Source organism: Oxyura jamaicensis, chromosome 5, assembly GCF_011077185.1.
Source record: "Oxyura jamaicensis isolate SHBP4307 breed ruddy duck chromosome 5, BPBGC_Ojam_1.0, whole genome shotgun sequence".
Lineage (NCBI taxonomy): Eukaryota > Metazoa > Chordata > Aves > Anseriformes > Anatidae > Oxyura > Oxyura jamaicensis.
In genome coordinates, this window is record NC_048897.1 from 60,573,653 (window position 1) to 60,594,921 (window position 21,269).

The window sequence follows — 21,269 nt, forward strand, 5'->3', positions numbered from 1 at the left end:
AAAAAAAAAAAAAAAAAAAAAAAAAAAGATAAATGCTGGAAAATCAAAGGCTTCATCATAATCACATACACCTGAAGTCAGTTCAGAGCCGTTAGTATTGTAACATTTCCAGCAAAACTGTAAAGCATAAATGCAGGTTTCTTATAAGCATTCCAGTGCTTTAACGCACACGAAAATCCAATATTATAACTGAAATATGAAAAGATGATGTACAATAATGTATAGTATAACATACTTGCATCTAATTGTAATACAGATGTATAATTTACAAGCAGCACTCACACTGTTCTTGACATTAAAAATATTGTGGTTAATGTTTTAGGATCACAATAGCACTGCCATATGCGGATGCATTATAATAATTTCAATTCATGAGCTACAGAACTTGTTCCATTGCAGAAGAACAATTGTTTAATTAGCTGTCACATTCCTTTTTGGTGATGTGTGTATGTAGTTCATCATCACTGACTCAAGTGAATGGAATGCATTTTTCAAAATTCAGTGGAGAAAATGTATACCTATGAAATCCTTAATCTCATAAAATAGCCTAATCTGACACAATAGTTATGCTTACATACACGTTAGCACGATATTTCCTAAATAGAAATAGAAGCATACACACTAACTCAAAATACCGAGAGGATTTAGCTGCAAGGGATTTACAGATGACTTAGTGAGATAGGAGTTCAGTCTGTCAAGAGGAATACAGCAAAACATCAGTTGTCACACTTGAAAAAAAAACAACAGATCAGGTCCACAGAATGAGTATAGTATTCTGCTTCTGTATTGTTCAGAGTATGGCCCCATCCTTCCTGAATGCAGTTCAAAATCACTCAACAAATATACTTCCTCTGCCTTTTATATAGTGCTTACAGTAACACTTACAAACATTCCCACAAATTTAGTTACAAAATGCTCAGAAGATATTGAAGTACTTTACTGATTTGTATTGCAGATAGAAAAAGACTAAAAATCATCATGATAAATTTAGATGGCTAAGAACTGAACGCAGTTTCTTTCACCACTCACATAGATTTTAGATGTTCAAGGTATCGTCGATAGCCAAGAACGGTTACCATTATTGCAAATCAGATCCACAGTCTCAAAGAAAAACAACAACAACAAAAATATCCATACAATTAGTAACCACCTATGAAAGTTAGATTTTTGTGACTCACCCCAGATCTCACATTAATTTTTCTCCTCCAAAACCTAAGGATTTTTTTTTTTTTATTCCTGCTACCAATTCCTCTCAAGAAGGCAAACCAAAACTCCTGAATTCCATCACACGTCATCCCATTGATGGAGTGACTAGCTATCAGCAGATCTGTGCCACTGGAGCGAGGAAGGGTACAAGTCAGCTTAACATCTTTTGTTCAGATGAATATTAAAAAGCCATAGGAGCACTTCTCAGGTCTTGCTTGCAATGGGGGGGGGGACAGTGTCTTTCAGGCTCCAGCTGCAGCATTCCACAGCAGGCACAAACTTTTGTTTGCTCTCCCAAATACAAGATTTACAGCCTTGTCCCTTCTAGCATAAATCTAGACCCATCTCTTGCCTGCTTATTCCCATTCCTTCATCTCTCTCTAATTATGTTTACTCCTCAAGCTCCTCATCATAATCTCCTCGTCTAGCGTGTCAATCTCATTAGTGCAGATATAAAATATCACATTCTTATGCATGTTCAAACCACCATTTGAAACTCCTCTCCTTCAGACCCAGCTCCCAGCTTCTATCCTTCTGCTTACCAAAATGTTTTATTGTATTTTCTCCCCCACACCCACTTTCAGTACTTATCCCTTATAAAATCATGCATGACAAGCCAAGGAAGAGATAAAGAGTGGAAGAAACCATCCTCCTGTTCAGTTCTGGGGCACAGCCCAAGCTCAGAGCCGAAATTATAGGCCAAGTCCACTTCAGATAAGTCCAACATGCCCAATGCTTTCTTTCCCTTGGCCTCAAGCTTCCCAGCTATCTGGTCTGCTTACAGAGGTTAGGGTAGCACCCACAATGCAATCCAGAGCAGAGGCAGATCAAGCTGAGGATGATTAAGCAAGCTGGACTGGACTAGGTGGGATGTCTCCACTGGATGTCTGGTGTCTCTGAAAACCCAGAGTGAGCAGAGGATTGTTACCCAACTTTTAAAGACAAGCAGAAGGATACAGGGAACTACATGGCTGTTGGATCCAGTTCAAACCTTGGGAAGTTGGCTTTCCCTGTCATTCAAGATTTCACTGACCACTGTCGTGCTCCCCCTATAGATACCTTTCGTCCTGCTGCAGCCACAGTCCATAAATCCTTCCTTGTACGAAATCTGTTGCAATAGCTTTTACTAACTGTTACCCCTTTCTCTTTCCTTTTCCACTCTTGCCAGTGTCAGATGGATCTTTATCATCTACAGACTTGCTGACCCCTTCCAAAAACTGTTGCAGTTCTGTTTGCTGCAAGACTTGCTAACAAAAGTAGTGTTGACTCTCCCCCAAAACACCATATTTATCTGAAATGAATAATACTAATGTTTGTTATGATTTCTACCATTTTGCTTCCTATTAAAATTGTCATTACTGGCTAACAGTTTTTAAGAGCTCTCCTAGGAACTTCCATAAAGTGATATGACATCAGCTGTATTCCACTCCACTGGGACCTCACCCATGTTAAGTAAAAAGCTGCACATTGCAGTCAACAATTAAATTATTTCAGTCTTAGTTTTTATCTGAGAACCTCGGGCCTGCACTATCTGGTCCTGACATTTTGCTGTTTTTATTAAAAACACTTAAATCCTCTGAAATGTTGCCTGTAAACTTCCAGTGACAGAATGTTCTCCAAGTCCTCTCACAGTGAACATATGAAAAATAATTTTTTTTCCTGCTATGGCCTCATCTTTATACAGACTCTCCCTCTGTTTCTGAGAGCTCATCAGTCCTAAAGACACTCAGACTTCAAGCTCCTAATGCATTTGAAATATTACCACTGATCTTTATATTTTCTGAACATTGCTCTTCAGATTATTTTTCATCTGCCTCAGACTATTAGATTCAACCTGTCTGTTCTAGACAGAAGCCTAACTTTCTTTCAGGAATGCTTACTTTTCCTTTAAGCCTCTTTTGCTGCCTTGTTTTATCATGGAATGTTTGTTTTCAAGTTTAAAAAAAAAAAAAAAAAAAAAAAGGCATGCTTTTGCCTGAAGTTTCCAGTATGATGTCTTTGAGTAGTCCCAATGCTGTCTGCAGGAATTTCGCTTTATTTACTTCCCTCTTTTATCTTAACAAACTTTCTGACCGATAAATTTGCCATTTAAGCACAAGTGTAGTGCATCTTCTGGTTTGCATTGTTCCAGTATGAACTCTGACACTGCAATCACCGTTACAGGGACGATCTCCAATTGCTATCTTAAAGCAGATTCTGAATATTCCCAGGAAGAACCTAACAGTTGCTTTTCATTTTCTGTTTTCCCGATTGGCAGCTTCAATAAACAGTCATTGATGGTATGTAAAGATTTAATCTGAGCATCACACCCTCAGAAAATCTAACCAGTTTACATAAAGATAATGTAGTTTAAAGTTCTCAAGGTGCCACAAAATACAGGATGGATCTCTGATGGGACAAGTCTTCTTGAAACTTTAAACAAAAACAAAAACTCTTATTTATTTAGCTAGTTTCTTAGCTGATAGCAGAGGAGCAGAGAAGTGCCTAGAGGAGTTTCTATAGTTGTTCATGTGTAGTTTCCATAGTTGTTCATATATACATACACAGCTTAAGATATATATTCACATTATCTGTACAAAACATTTATCTTACTACTCAAACACTTGACTTAGATATTCAGTAGTAACTCTTGACAGAATTGACATTGCATGGTACATCTCAATGAAAAGATATTCTTTCTAGCTTCTAAAATTCCAATTTATTTTACTGTCTTTATATTTATTTTGGTTTTTATCTACCAGTTACAATATCAATATTAACTCCACTCACTCAGCATCATCCAACAGCTTACAGCCAACTTGTTTGAATTTCTGAGTTTTCCAATAATCTTATTTAAATACATAGATGAGTTTGTAAATTTCACACTTTCTTCAGTTCAGATTATAATACATTAGGCAGATATTCTGCCAAAAATTAATGACACATTTTATTTGTATATGGTTTAGCAGGTAGTTTTTGCAAGCTTTTCCACTGTTTTGTTTCTAGCCATAATACCACTAGGAATTTTTAACTTTCTTGATAAAGACTTGTGTAAGGGACTACCCGATTAAAAGTCATGTAACAGAAACATCCAGCATACTACCAATGCAACAAGGAATCCTTATAGACCTTAGAAGCACATTTTTCTGTTACAGAATATCTAGTAATGCCTTCTAGTGGTCCAATCCATCAAACCATTGCTTCAACGCTTTTAATAGTTAATGAAGCTATTAGCAAGGTTTAAAAAACATGCTGTAGCACCTTAATCCAACAGAGGAGAGTGACATCTAGCAAGGCCTTAGCACATGCCAACCTGATTAAGCACTGACAGCTCAGCTTGCTGTGTGACCAGTACCTCCCTTACTCCGGGATTCTTCTGCTGCACAGTTCTTCACTTGAAACCAAAACAAAACAAAACACCACAGTCAAAATTCAGTAGTTAATTGGGTAAAAATTCATCAAATCTTTGTTCAGGAACAGGTCTGCACAGAGATTTCAGTATTATTTCTTGAGCTCAAGTACTAGCAATTACACTAAAAATCAATGGGTTCAAAATCTACTGTAATCTGTCTATGAAAAACAACCGAAGTTGGTATGACTCAAACTGAGAATTAGACAGACTGCTTACAGAACAAAACGATTTATAAATTCTAATGTGAATCACGCGTATTTTACACATTTTTAATACATACTTTGCTGATGTAATCTACTGAAGGCCAAGAACTGTATGATACCACTTCTTCCCCCAGTTTAAGAGGTACAACTTCCTGATAATTCTCTCATGCAGAACAGACATCTTAAGAGGAAAGTACAGATTCATGCTTTTAAGCAAATTATATTTCAAAGGTCATTCTACCACAAATTACTTCAGAACTGCAAAAGAACAACATCCAAGAGATTTCAATACCAGTGTGGGGACAAGAGAAGTAAATTAACGATATAAAAAAGAGGTTTTAATTTTTGAATAGTTGGGTCACTGACTTTAAAGGCAGCCAATGCTGCAGTCAGAGAACATTGCAAGATATCATTAAAGCATATAAACATTTTTCCTCCCAAATTCATAAAATTTAACCAAAGTATTACTTAAAACATCAATGCAACTTAAGACGTGTATCACGTTAACAAAATTTTTCAGGTTTTAGTAATATTTAAAAGCATAATGTGACTCGTTACGCCAGCTGTTATGACTTGTGTGCTACACAGTGAGAACATATTAAGGGCAATCTAAAATGTATGTTTCTGAACATTTCATGCCCGGCCCCCCCCCCATTTTGAAATAATAACTGATAAGCTTATATTAACTCAGTAAACTAACAGATTGTTTGAAGTACTGGATAAATTCAGTCATGAGTAACTCTCTAGGTTTTTTTCAGGTTTAAAATCCGAGAAAATACAGACAGGACATACAACCCTATATGGCCTATTTCCACTACAATAGAAGAGCTACGAGTAGTAGTTGAAGGCACTGAGATGCTTCTAGTTCATTCATACAAGTCCGCAAGAAGCATGTTAGAAAACTTGCAAACTACAAGCTAACTAGCTTAAGTAGTACTAGCTCAGTAGCCACAGTGGCTCGAGTTCAACATTGACTCAATACTTAAATATTTGCTCAGCTCCTTTCCCAGAATTCACAGCCTGAGAAGAATTATGTGCTACTGCAAACATGCCCTCAGCAGTACCTGAACTAGCTAGGTATGTCTCCACAAAATTTTACACCACCAGGTACATCCCCTTCTGGGATAATTCCATTTGAAAGAAACCTTAAGAAGTAAAGGAGTCACAGTATGTCGATAGTAAATGATTCCTATAGAAGAAATATCTTGTATCCCCATCTTGCCTTTATTCCAAAAGGAGTAGTTGCCAATTTCAATTCCTATGTTGTGATAATTTTGCTTTTAAGCCTCATTTCTTCCAAGGTGAGAACTCCTGATACTAACAAGCAGTTTGGTTTTGTGTCAGGAATGAAATTCCCCTTGCAACTACAGGAACCAAAACTGGGTTAGCAACCGTTAGCGATCCCATCTAGTCTGGGAACCACTGCTCTGCAGCATGTAAGTCAGTCGAGATTTTGGCCTAAAAGAAAGGTCAGTTTCTGAAATAAGTCAATGAGGCAAAGCTACCCAAAGCAGAAAGAGAATGACTAGGCTTTCTTTGCAAAATATGCTGAGAGTCCATTCTTGGTACAATCTGTTAAAGTGGTTGCCTCCAACAAGGAACAACTCAAAAAGAAATTTGAAAATAAAGCCTTAAAATGCGTTCAAATTATCTCCACAGACTAAGCTAAGTATTACTACATTTGAGTTAAAACTAATTCTTTCAGAATTAATGCATAGCTTATCTATAAAGCGTTCCTTTTTTTGGCAGCCATATGTTAACTATACCTCAAAATTATTTACTCTGGCCAAAAAAGCAAAAAAAAAAAAAAAAAAAAAAAAAAAGTGTCTTCACTGCTTGCATCCAAGCATACTTAATTTATAGCTTTGTAAATGAATCTTATCAGACAACCGTCCTTCTATTTGCTGTCTAATACATGTTAACTAAAATTAAGCCATATCTATTGAAGAATCCTGGCCTTTCAGGACATTTCTGAAGAAATTAGCTTTATACTTGTTTAATTGTATGTCTGGAATAAAAGCAAGAGTCAAAGGAAAGTGGGACGAAGAAATTCACAGGATCAAAATTAGATCAAATTTATATTTTCATAATCTTTGTATAACAAAAAAGAACAGCAAAAGCCACTTGTTAGCCAATCATCAGTGAAGGACTATTCCAATTCCAGGATGTTTCATACTAGCTTAACACATCTCCACAATTTATTCCTCTTCATTACTAAAACTTCTTTTCCTTATGTAAATGAACAAAATGCTTCTGAAAGGTTCTGTTGACTCTACGCAGTTTCACAATTTTAGAATTGTGTATAGTCAGTTTAAATGTACTGAAAACCAAAGAAAAATGCCTGATTGAGAAAAAAATGCAGCATTAATACTAACGTTAATTACTAATGTTGATACTGAAAATATCACTTTTCAAAAAGTAACAGTGGACTGCTAAAAACAGTAATCCAACAAATAAACTACCAAAAATTATAAAGAACCAGCATGGGTATTTATTTATTTATTTATTTATTTTGCAAGTCCAAAGAGAAAGGCTTCCCCCTTTGCCTGTTATAAATTTCCAGAGAGAAGTTTCTGGAGTGGAGCCCAGCTATAGTTTCACAAACAGAACATACAGGATGGTAACCAAGAAACCTGAGCCCAGAATGGTTACTCTAGGTTGTACTGCAATTAGGAAAAATAATAAAAGCCTGTTGCTTTGTCTCAATTTAAGGTAATTACAGTTAAACCACAGGTGTTCTTAAATAAATCATTTTAATATTTTATTTCCTTAATTCAAGGAGAGATTGCAATAATTTTAAAGTGGATAACAATTTATTTTTTTAAGTTACACAATTTTGATTGTAATTAATTTTAACAGAAGTTTTAATGGTATCCCAGAGCAATAGCTTTGAAAATTTGGAACAGGGTCATTGTAAGATCATGCATCATAAATGAGTTTCTTTCTTTTTTGTTTTGGCTTGCTTGTGTCTGCTCTTAACATATGACCTAACAAGGAAAGAGTGACCCTTTTTCTGTTCATAGAATTGTATTCTGAGATCTCTGTTGTGGCTGCCTCCTGAAGTCAGTGACACTCAATGGACAATTTTTGGAACAATCTATGTATTATCAAAAGTACACAGTTTGCTCTCTGAACAAGAGCAGAACGTGCAGCACAAATACTTGTAAAAACCCAGACCTTATGTCCAAGATGCAGCCATTTCTCTGTAATTATGCAAAGACTGTTATAATAATTCCAGCCATTCTCACCCTACACAGAATCAACACATTTCCCCTGCAGAAGGAAATCAGTGCTATAGAATGGCATCATTTCTCAGTGAACAGATCTTTCTGCTGTTCGTTTTTCTCTAGGTATTTTGCAAAAGACCATCTGATATCATTGGGCAACACTTGGAGTGGCACATCCCGCAGCAAGAATTTGCAACTACAGACAGTTATCCTCCAGGAAACAGGAAAGCTACTTATTACTGTAATGTATTCACTCTAAGAATACACAAAGTCATGAACTTTGATATACGCTTGTTCCTAAAATCATATTAAAGTGATTTTTTTAAAACAAACTAGTTATTTTCACTGCTAGGTGTCACATACACCGCTATGAAATCATGATGGTTGTCAGTTCAGCCCGAGGAACAGTCAGTAGAAAGTTACACACGAAAGACTACTTTTTCACAGCACTAGAAACAAATGCCCTTAAAAAAGGGCAAAGATGAGCCAGGTCCAAAACAGAAAGCAGTTTTTTCTTTAAGTAACCTGCCTTATCAAAGGAACACACGGACGCAAAAAGTTTACGTAAGTTCAAGTGGAGACATGGCAAAATTAGAAGTTCTCAGAAGCTGAAAGGGAGGCACTTGGCACTAAATAGCTAAACCACATCAGGAAGTCCCTTGAACTGAAAACAGGTGGAAGCATAAGAAGGCTGTATGGGGAAAAAAGAGCATCATATGTTTCATATTCTTCATCCTTCTATTGGCCTCTGATTATGGCTGCTTTATTTTTTCCCCATGATCTTAATTGAACACTAGCCCTTGTAATAGACAGGAAGCGATAAGCAGCTACTTCCGATTACTGTTCTTAATGATTTTCCCTCGGTGTGCTGCTCCTGGAGACACTGCAATAACAGGCAGATGCATGGGAGCTGTGGAAAAAGTTCTAGCCCATGTTTCAGTCCCCAGAAATCTGTTTAATAGGACATCTTCAAGTCAAGGATGTGGGAGATATTTAACTGATAAGAACAGATGTTAAATTTGATCTCAGTCAGAAACCAGAGGTTATAGACAGACTATTAAGCTACATGGACTCTTGATCTGAGCCATTTTTACTCTTTTACACTAACAAAACTCCTAAGTGACTTCAAAATTTCTTTGGGAAAAGTTCACAGAATTAGATGTCATTTCCTAACTCCTCCCTCGTTACTGAAAACTGAAGAAGAGATTTTTATCATACGAAAATATTGTTAAGGGGGATGAAAATTCATTGAAGACCTTGAAAAAGAATCACCAAGGGCAAATAAGTAATAGCACTCACAAACACTTAAATAAATAAAACCAACTATGTTTTTCTGAATAACGGAAAACATTTACGAGACATGCTCACAGATGACACCGAACTGGGTGAAGCAGACTGTCTACACAAGGGCAAGGCTGCCATCCAGAGGGACCCAGTCAGGCTGAAGGAAGGGGTCAATTGGAGTCAGGAAATTCAGCAGGGACACGGTGAGGTCCTGCACCTGGGCAGAAAGAATCCCTTGCAAAGGCACAGGCAGGGGAGCTGCGCTTCTGAAAAGGATGAGGGACTCAACACGAGCCAGCAGCGCACCCTGGCAGCAAAGAATGCCAGCCTTATCCTGTCCTGCACTAACAAGAACACAGCCATTAGATCAAGGGAAGGGATTATTCCTCTCTGCTTAGCTCCTTTGGTACCATACCTGGTACACTACATCCAGTTTTGGACTCTCCAACACAAAAAGTCATCATTAAAATGGAGCAAGTTTGGCAGAGGTCCACCAAGATGACCGGAGGACAGGAAACTCGACTCTGTGAGGGGAGGCTGGGGCATATGGGTTTGTTCAGCCTGGAGAAGTGGTGGCTTCGAGGGGATGTACCAGCCACCTGCCAGCGTCCTTTAGGATGGTGTCCTTGGTGTCCTTGTCCAGATGGCAGCCAGGCTGTACCCAGTGGGGCACAGTGGGAGGACACGAGTCAGTGTTGGAACAAGAGGGGTTCCGACTAGATAAAAGGGGAAAGTTTCTCAGACAGACAGGCAGTAGGGCAAGGTGGAGCAAAGCGCCCAGAGGCTGTGCAGCCTCCATCCTCGGAGGTTTTCAAGGCCAAATGAGATAACACAATATGCCAGTGCAGGAAACGTAAAAAAAAAAATAAAATAAAATAAAATAAAAATGAAGTGGGCTTCAAGACCAATGAGGCCATCAAAACAGCTACATTTGGCCTGGATTTTATTTAGCTTTTCACTTCTGTGCTTACCAATGTGCTCCTATGTCCCACAATCATTTTCTTAAAAAAAATATATATATATATATAAAAAAGTCCAATTTAATTTGGAGCAACTGTTTTCAACTTTTACTTAGTTCTGAAATTTGCTGCTTCTATTCTTCAATCTGAAGAAAAGATTTACACCAGAAACACTTGCAATTTTTCTTCCTGCCTTAGTAAATCATTGTGTAGTACTACTTCCTGTAAACTGTGTGGCTTCTCTCTTTGGACTGCCCTAACTGCAGTCCCACTACTATTTCCTTCACTTTCATACAACGGTGAGGTTTTTTTCTTCCCTCTCCCTTCCTCTCCCCCCAGGTAATTTTTATTCAGCGTGGGTGTGTTGCAAGTAAAACCAAGAACAAACAAAAATTCACAACAGTTCCTAAACCAGCTATACTCTGATTTTGTTTAACACAAAAGCATGCAGCAAAATATTCCAAGAGTATCATTCCAGTGTTTCTAAATGTATAGACTCTAGCCAAAAATCTCTGAGTAAATATGTTTCACTTGAACTGGAAATTGTACGCCTGCTTTCATTTCTAATACTCCTAATTTCTAACCTTGTGATCAGGTATCGAAATCTCTATGCTATGACGTTTATGCTCCTTTTAAATGATTCTAACTATGCTATAGAAAAGGAGAAGAAATGCTTTCCCTTTAAAGCAACTGCAACAAGAATATGTACCCCTCCTGATCCCCTCCTGCAAACTGGATACTGTGGCATATGCAAAAGAAGATACAACTGCTAATCAAAATAAAACATAGAAAAAATGAAGTATGACATTGCAAACAGTACGTATGCTTATTTAAAGCAGCAACCTCTTCAGCCTAATCTAGTTAAATACTTTCGTCTTTTCTAAGAGTCTGCCCACAGCAGATAAACACACAAACCTTCTTGTGCTGCACCAACTGACGTCAGCAGTCGCTTAGGAACAGCGTTTGGTGCAAAAGTGGTAGTACCGAAACTATGTTTACAATTGAACGAGAATGACAGTATGCAGGACTCACCATAGCTTCAGGAAAGGACTTACAAATCTATAAACCTACAAAAAATATTTTCTAAAAGCTTCGTTGGATTTTCTAAGAACGTTGACCTGCATAAAAAATTCACAGTCATTATTACTCCACCAAGAGCAATAGATTTGTTTTTCCCTATTTCAAAGGGTACAATTCCCCCCTCCCCGTAAGTCACCGGTTTTGGAATGCAAGCTTTCAGCTTCTTTCACTTGTTTAATCTGTAAACAAAAATTGAAATCCAGTAACAACTTCATCGGGTAACTGTTTATGGGGACAAAGCTCTGTTGTTCCCAGAGCAGGAAAGCAAAAAGATCTCACAAAACAACCTGCAGCAATAGAAATAATCATCCCATCATTTTTTTTTTTTTTCCAAATAGACAAATATTTAGAAAGTCTAGCATTTAAGGACAGCATTTACTATATAGTAGAGCTCTACTGCTCTACTGTACAGTGCTCTGCTTTAAATAACCTGAGACAAAAATTATTCTGAAGACCTTCAAGAATAAACATAAACCTGTAGAGCTGCAAAAGTAGTTTGTGACAGCTTCTCAAACTTAATTTTTCAGTCCCAGAGCTTTAATTTAGAAAGAATGTATGTGAAAACTGAATAAACAGTTTTCTTCTGTCAGTCCATAGCGATTTACAAATTGGAGCCCACGTTTTGAATCGCCTGATACTTTCCATTCTGTAACAATAAATTACAGGGTTTGTAACCATTGCAGAATGGTTATAAGCCATTGCTAAATGGTTAAGGGTCCAAATCACAGAACACTGCAAATTAAGTGCAAGGTGTCCACTGTTCTCTTTCCCCTCTGCCCCCTCCAATTCATTTTTATTTCTGCAAGAAAAGATTGGCTATTTTTTTGGAATTATTCTAAACAAATTATATTTCACCTGTATTAAAATTACAAAATGTGTATTACAGCAACATGCTTTGGTGCTAGTTCTTGAAAACTGATAGCAAGGTACAGATATGAAGAATGTGTTTTTGTTACACTTGTCAAAATCTATTGAAGAAAAAAAAACCACACACAACTTTGAATGGTTTGCACAAGCTTAAAAAAAATATTATTGGAAGTGCTCAGTTCACATATTACACCTATAGCAGGCACTCTCCAGCTTCAGGCTATGGAATTTAAGGAGTTCTCATTAGAGCTGGGCCTAATGGGAATCCCAGTGCACTGTAACGTTAGACATCTGAACAGAGAGAGTCTGTACCACATGTGCTCACAGCATTCCTCCTGCTGGCTCTAGGAAAACATGAAGAAAGAAGCTAAAACTAGAATGGCCAGGAAAAGACCATTGCAGAGGAGAAACCTGAAAAATGAGTCAGTATTACAAAAACAATGTTTATTTTCATATTGTCTTAACATACAGCTATACGTCAAAATATATATAAATATGAATAACGCATATTCACTCTCAGCCCCTGACATATAATTAGTTTCTCAGACAAGGGGTTGTTTATGCTTTTTACTAGTTTTTCATTGTACACATCTCTGACTGAAAAACTGCACCGAAAGAAAAAGTCTCCTCCTTTCTTCAAGCTAACATAAAAACTACTATAATTTTGGAAAGGATTACTGGAACACATGCTGTATCAAGTGGAAGTGATCAAAACCAGGACCACTCCCCCCATACTCCCTGCCAAGCCACCATCAATATGCAAAGTGGAAAAACTACATAAAAGACAGTAAACAGGGATAATCCTCATTTTTGAAACATTAACTTGAAGACATGCAGACCATCTCACACAATTCATCCCCACATTCTCTCAAATCAAAGCAAGGAAAAGCAGCAAGCAACATCAATTTGACGTTGATTTCATTCACCTCAAAGTATTTTTATTTTTTTTTTTTTTTTGGTCTGCTGTCAGGAAAGGGACAAAGCTGCACCTGCCATTTCAACACAAGAATATTGTTTCTGGACAAGGTCTAGAAATAATTTGGGCCAAAAATTGTTATTTGATCCCAAACTGAACAACAGAACTGAGCAAACTGAACAACTGAACTGACAACAACAAAAGGTCTGAGTAGAATGGAATTGAATATTTCTGTTGCAAGGGGCTTTCAAAGACCATCTATTCCAAAATTAGTTTACCTGGAAATCAGACAGAGAAGTCTAAAGAGAAACTGGTTCTACTAAATTCACCGAAGCCTTCCTCATTGATTCTGTGATTGTTCAGAAATCACTCCAGCTTGCTGTCTGGGCTCTCCAGCCTACTTTTCCAGGAATCTGAACTTACTTTCCATCACACCTCCCACCACGACAGCTAAGAAACGGGTTGCCAGCTTTCTAACACCCTTGGGAAACAAAGCATCATTTTTTCTGCTGCTGTGTCTGGAAACAATCAAGGTGCTGAAGGGAACAGCTGGCTGTTCCAACTCTTCTATACTATGAGGAATTTTGAAGGGCTGCAAGACAGTTCAACAGTGCTTCGACGGACAGCACCAGCAGGAGACTGTCACCCCAGCCTCACTGCTGGTAAACCTCCCAACAGTCAGAAGCCTCTCAGATATTTTAAATTTAACTTATGATAAGAAGCAAAGGCCCACAAGCAAGTGTCCAGATTATTGCTGAAAGGGCAGTCCACGCACTAAGCACACGCTTGCAGAATTCTAAGTTAGAACTACGCCTTTTCAATACCAGTTCCATATCCCATAAAAAGGCAACACTTACTAAGAAATCATAGAATTACAGAACGGTTGGGTTGGAAGTGACCTTAATGCTCATCTGATTCCTAACCCCTGCCGTGGGCAGCAACACCTCCTACCAGACCAGGCTGTCCAAAGCCCCACTCAACCTGGCCCTGAGCACTTCCCATGGATGGGGCATCCACAGCTTCTCTGGGCAACCTGTTCTAGGGCCTCACCACTGTTGGAGTAAAGAAATTCTTCCAAATAGATTATCTAAACCTACCCTCTCTTATTTTAAAACCAATACTCCTTGTCCTATCACTACAGTCCCTGATAGGGTTCCTCCCCAGCTTCCCTGCAGGCCCCTTGTAGGTATTGGAATGAGGTCTCCCCGAAGCCTTCTCTTCTCCAGGCTGAACAATTCAATTTTGCTGTTGTTATAACTAGCCTTAGGAAACAGCCAAGTTTTAAATACCTATATTCTGTTTCCTTCTTCATCCTCCCTGTCATAATGTTAGCTAATTAATTGTTTTTTTAAATCACTTCTCTGCTGAAACAGACAACATTCAGAATCTACAAGTACACATCTTATCTGCTAACAATGTGATGACCTATGAGATACAATGGCAAACGTACTTCAGTCACACACAAGTCACTTTTCTCAAAGGGGAAAAAAATAACTTGGTACATCAGACGAGACTGTGAGAAAAATGAATGGGAATCACTGTTATTAATTTGTGCAAAGAGTCCTGTAAGAATTCCTCCTTTCCCTGCAAAGCAAACTGCTTTGCTACTGCTTTTATCTGCTGTCTGTTCTGCTATTCAGGGCTCCCCAAGAATAGGTTGTGACCTACTCCTCTGCTTCTGAATAGGTACAACAAAATAAAATCCAGCAAGGCAGCTTGCTGTCATACCCCAGCAATGGCAGGGAAGCATGCCTCATGCTTCACTGTAAAGCAAAACTGTTGTAAGCAGTTTTGTAAGCTGCTGTAACTGTTTTGTAAAGCAAAAATTGTTCAAGTGCTTCCTCCAAAGAGGGGCCATGGCTACTGCTGTTCCCATCTAGCAAGCTAACTCTGTTACAAACAAGCAAGTTGTAGTCTACTGTGAGAAAGGCTCAGAGGATAAGTAAATTGGCCAATAAATAAGACAACATTTCATTGATCATGAGGCTGCTATCACCAGACAGCTTGTTTCTGAAACTGGGAAAGACTGAAGAACAGCAAAGAGAGTCCGATAGTGTGACAGGAAATACGCCATCGTGTTGCACTACATAGAAGACCATCTTCCCAAAACTTGAATAAAACATCTTAAGAGTAAGCATGCTTTCCAGAAAAAGGGATAAGTAGTTCTGTGAGGAGCGTAAGTGATGAAATCCTAAGAACATTTGTCTTATGACTAAATGACTTGGCACCTTGGAGCTGCACACTTTAAGTGCTCCGTTTTCCCTTTTTTAGAGTACTCACTCTGTCTGTCTTTTGTGGTTCCTTTGGTATTTCTCGTAACGAGGGTGCTAGTAGGCTTGCTGGCTACTGATTTTCATGAAGTGTACAGGAAATGTATTGTTCAAGATCATTGTTCTCTGTCAAATCTAACTGAAAGGCCAATGGATTCAAAGGTGCTAAGGATGGATGATTACAAAAGACAAAGAGGTGCTTAGATGACACCAGTCATGCTGGTGGCTGTGCACACACACACCATATACACCCACATACACTACTTGGTACGCATTTTAGTAGTTAAAAAAAAAAAAAAAAAAAAAACTCTTGCAGAGGTACCTATAAATATTTAGGAAATGTTAAGGTCATAATTTAATACAGGGTTATATTGCCAGCAAATTAATCTGTAGAGGTAGCTCCAACTTGAAGTACCAAATAGAAATTTAGAGTGCCAGGAAAACACTAGATGCCTGGGGTAAGGGAACAAATTTCTTTTCCAGGTACAGGTATTTGACAGCATGGGGCAGTGTCATTTATTTGTATTTAAGAAGAAGGTAAAATAAAAGAGCATGAATTATTTCTTTAAAGCTTTTTGTCTTGTCAGATAAACTTCACCAATCATTTACATAGTTTAAAGATGCTTTGACTTCTTGAAAGGACTGTGTTTTCAAAAGGTAGTGCAAGCTGAGGACACTCAACCTGGAGTTTACCAAAACAGATTAGTTAAGACCAGAAAAAGCTAACTAGGAAAGAAATATCCACTGATTTGCAGAATGGAACAGTTACACTGATTTATGCTTCAATGCAAAAAAATTAAATCGTACTGCTGCTTAAAAAAATAGTGACGTGAAAACTTGTTATTGCAAACACTAAGACTGACTCACACTATTACGCTTAAACAATGTTAACCGTCGCTATCACACTTAAACTATTTAAATTAATTGCATCAGGAAATGGAAAATGAACTACTAGTTTGCAAACTAGAAAATTAAGTTTCTCAGTGTGTATAAATGGCTATTAAAAAGGATTATTAATGTTTAAAGGAAAGAAGCACGCTGTACAGTTTATGCAGATGCTGAAACTAGTCAGAATACTAAGCAACATGTTTCTAAAGACAAAAAAAAAAAAAAAAAAAAAAACACGGAATTTAGGAGGTTAAACTGTCCATTTCAAAAATTTTGGACAATAGTTTTCACTGACGATAGTTTTGTTAATATAAAAAAGGTTGTGTAGCTGTTTTGAAGTTATGAGACTTCAGTGTGAACATACGGGACGTTTTACTGTACTTAGACACACCATACCAGGTTAGCCATTAAATATACAGATTTGAAAACAGAGTGGGAAAAGCAAAATGTTTTATTAAAAGTAAAAAAGAGTCTAATGTTCATAAGTTTTAGAATTAGGGGTATATGGATTTACTTACCAAACCAGACAGTCATTACTGAGTAACAGAATGCGGCAATCTTTCGATCAAATAAAACCAAAAAAGCTACACATCTTAGAAAAGAGTTATAAAATGGAAAACAAAATCCGCATCCACTCAATACACGGTATTCACGATAATCTCAATATTCCTAGTTTCCCTATTGAAAATGTAAAACATTTTGAATACTTCTTAGACATTTTCTGACAAAATATTATCTACTAGGAATGCTATCTCTAAGTGTTTTGGTGAAATGAGAACCCTGTACTCCTCCTTTTCTTGGGACACTTGCACAGCAAAGTTACTTTTTATACAATCAAGTCTAATAAATACAAATCCATTACAGGTTGTGGGTGGGGATTTTGTTTAGCAACACGATCTATAACCCTCCGTAACTTTATTGTGAATCAAGCTGTATTCAATACCAATATAATAAAACACTTAAGAGACTCAAATCACTTCTGTTTGATGTTTCTGGTCAATATATAAAAGGGTAATCCTGAATTTTCCTCAGCCCCTACAGGACTAATGAATTAATCAAATCAACACACAGGACATTTGCATGGAGAACAAAGACATTAACATACAAGGGAAAATTTTTTTCAGTGCCGACTCCCAGATGGTGCAGGTTAGAAAACAAGGCAGGGAAGTCAGATTGAAATTACCTTGTTTGACCTTGGTTTGGATCCCTGTCAGCATTGACCAGTTGCAGAAAACATTGGCTAAATTTCACAAAACATTCAGCTTCTGACAGCTCATCAGACACAAAAAGGAGCATTGGCAAAATACCTGAGCATTATAGGCTACTTTTCCAAATGTTCAATTAGTCAAAAAAAGATTAATGGCAGAATGCAATTCAATGCAAGATATCCACTCATGCTCACCCAGTTTCCTCAGCAGGTTTCACAGTATGCTGCAAATTGTCTCATTTGTACTGTTAACAGCATTAGATAAAGATTTTATGAAATGATCACAAACTGTAATCACTGTACCCCTTTTCTTAAAACGGTGTAGGATCGTTATCTTTTTGGGTAGTCATTATAATGTATGACTGCTAAGGGACACTCACATTCTTCAGCAGTTGTTGCCCAACTCTCACTCCACAAATAATTTCTCTCAATTGTTACTTGCAATATTTTTCTAATAATGTTTTCAATTTAGAAGCCTTTGCTTCTAAGTCCAGCATATTTCTGCCAGCTGGCCATACTATTTAAAAAACTCTTACAGACCACATTCAGGGAATTCCAGTGACAGAAGAACCTGGACACTCCATACTTCACGCAGCATTGTCCAGAACAGATTGTCTTGTACCAGTTGCTAACAAAATAGATAAAGCACTAAGAACTGCAAAATCCTTATTTTTACCTAATCAAAAAAGGGTTCTAACTCCACCTTCTGGCTAGGAATAATTGGCATGGAAAATCAAAAAATATAAAGAATCACCATGCTGATCAGGCTTTAGCCTGTTCTTTGAACATGAAGTGTTGTATTTAATCAACTTTTGATTTAGTTCACTTCTAAGCTTTATGCTTCTTTTGGTTATAGTCATATTTCTTCTTTATGTGATTAAAGTTTTCCCTCCAGTTTATTGTTTCTTACTGTTTACTCTCACTTCTGGGTTTAATCTTTGACAAGCATTGATACAATCAATAATTTAGTTGATGCTTTGGGTTTAAAAAATGTGAACGTAAATGCAAATGTCTACTTTATCTTCCCTATTATTTGGGGGTGGGGGGGGGAACCAATACCTGAATTAGGTGATCAGACACTGTCCTTGTATTAGAAAAACATTATTAGTTGCACAATGAAAGATCTGCTGTTTTGGATTTCATAAAGATGTAGAACTAAAACTTTTCTAAGTGACAGGAGTGCAAGTGCTTTCACGAGAGCTTCTCTTTGAGCACAAACCTTGAGCACAAGGTAGAAAACAACCTCAGAAACATCACATCAGAAGCAGATTATCTGAAGCCATTTGCGTATACTCCCCAACAGATAAATTATTCAAAAGCTGAAGTCAGAAGTGTGGTGCACCTGCTTCCATTTCTCCATTCCTAAGCCCTCCAGCAAAGAACACTGACAGCGATGGCTAATGCCTTTTACTTTGGTGATTTTACTGGGATGGTGGAAAAGAACATATATGCAAACACCTCTATAACATGAACATAACACCGAGTTATTATGAAAATAATAAGTGACACATGATTGGACAGCACAATTCTATATTACAGAAAATTATAAACCTGATAGAACTCTGAAGCAGGCAAGAACAAAGTTATGGGACCTGTTTGCCCCATGAAGTTCAGTTTGAGCTTGAACTATTAATAAGAAATGTTTATTTTGAACACAATTTCCTTTTTCTTGCCGTCGTATATGTGAATTTTTGGCAACATAAGAAGAAAGAGCCAAGGAAGGCTACTGCAGAGAGCTAGACTGAAACTTTCTTACTCTAGCAATTTACTTATTTGAAACTTTAACTACTCGCAAAAGCAGACAGAAAAATTATCAAAGCACCTAAGAGCACCAAAGAGGGAGAGCCATACTTCCTGAGTCAGCACGACAGGACTTCTACATTCTAAGATAATAGCCTTTTTCCATTACCATATTACATTACTTAGCCCTGTGGACAGATGCATGATGAATTGCTGAGTACGAGACTCATAAGGTGACCCAAAATAGTGCTTTCACAGTTTTATGTTATTTTACTTCACTCTGAAAGTAGCAAAGGCTTTTCACATAAACTTAACAACATTACACACTGTTATAAATGAAAGCCAAATACCCAGGAATGAGAAAGAATTTGGCTTAACGTGCGCCCTTTACCAATTAGTTCTGTTCTCACCTGCAAATGTGGTATGATTCTGTCTGTTACAACACAATCCTAAATTGTTTTCCTCACTTAGCATACAAGGCTAACTTAGATATCTAAATTACACCTTTCCATTCAGGGACTTCATGTATATTTTATAGATGGCAGACCTGGTACCACGCATGACAGCAATTGCTTAATATCTTTCATTTTCAGTACCCGTTAGCCATATTCCAGCTATCTAATACTGAAGCTTCCTATTCCTTTCATTTCAAGCAGAAAATGCAGGACATGGAGTTCAATCAAGACATAGAAAACACACAGAAGTTTTTGGGGGTGAGGGGATGTTATTTTGAATTATTTGGTAGGAAGTTCTAACACACCCATTCTTTACACTGCGTTGCCATTAGTTGCCTTAAATCAGCATCGTCACAATAAAGGAGCAGTCCTGGCCCCCCCCCCCCCCCCCCCCAGCTGCTCATTCCCAACCCGTGTCACTCCCTCCTTATGCAGCAAAAGCATTCAGGCAGACACATGGCAAGGAACTACAAAAAGAACTGATTAGTTTTAACACGGATTAGTTCCCCAATTTAGTTCACTGCGTAGTCTCATGAATGCTTGTGTCAGCACAGAGGGGGATGGGGCCAGGGCAGGAACGAGCAGGCAGCGCTGGGAAGGAGCACTCCCACCAGTGGAATCACTACGAAGCACTCAGGCAATTGCAATAGTTGAGTAGGGATGTTCAGATTAGAAAAGATATGTCTAAAGGTGTGTGTGTGTGTATATTTAACGGCTATGTGAAGATTGATATAAATTGAATATAGTTCTTAGCATAATATATGTATATACGTATATCATTAAGATGTTCTAACACCAGAGCACAAAGTTTTGGTTACAACTTGCACTGCAATTGTACCTTCCAAGCAAAGAAGCTGCTGTTGAACCATAGGTTTTAGTTAATTCTGCTGGGGGTGTTATCAGTAGAAAAAGTCAAAGGGAAACAAAAAAATAAAATCAAAGTGTGAAAAAAATAAATGAGGAAGGCTTGCTAAAAGAAGATAACAGAGACAAATACAAAAGGTATGGAACTGTTAGTGATATCACTTGACCTTAAAAGCCATTGAAATCCCTGCCTCCAAAGTACATCTCAGCAAACATTTCCTCTAAATAGCTGCTGTACACCAAGAACAACATTGTAAATCAGGTTTATTTATTTAAATAAAATTAGTATCCCAGGAGAAGATAAGTGGGATATGAAGTCTGAGAAAGACCACCTGCAGCTGTCATCTAAGGCAATGAGAATGAGAAACAAGCTGTCTGTTCCACAGCATTTTAGACAACTGTTAAGTTATATTGATGAATTAAGGACTCAAATTCCATGCAGATACCAAACAGATTGAGGTGAAGCCTGACACTAAAGAAATTGAGGAAGAGTTACTTGGACATAGACAATAAATAAAGGTTGAAAACCACAAAATAGGAAAGGAAGATTTGTGTCATGCCAGGATTTTATTTTATTTTTCTCAGAGACACCAAAAACATGTTTCCCTTTATTTCCCCCTAGGTTTCACCCTAAAAATAATAATAATAAAAAAATCCAAAACAAACAACGAAGCCCACTAACAGGTTTAATGCAGGATGAACTTGGGATTTC

General features: G+C 37.6%; 1 protein-coding gene and 1 non-coding gene across 2 annotated transcripts in view; both read right to left on the reverse strand.

Annotated features, from left to right (window-relative positions):
* Positions 1-21,269, reverse strand: part of PDE3B (phosphodiesterase 3B) — an 87,502-nt gene that overhangs the window by 49,696 nt on the left and 16,537 nt on the right. The gene's annotated exons all lie outside the window — the stretch shown is intronic.
* On the reverse strand, positions 8,888-9,074 carry LOC118168721. Its single transcript, XR_004751759.1, has one exon. It is a non-coding gene; the product is annotated as a U2 spliceosomal RNA (small nuclear RNA).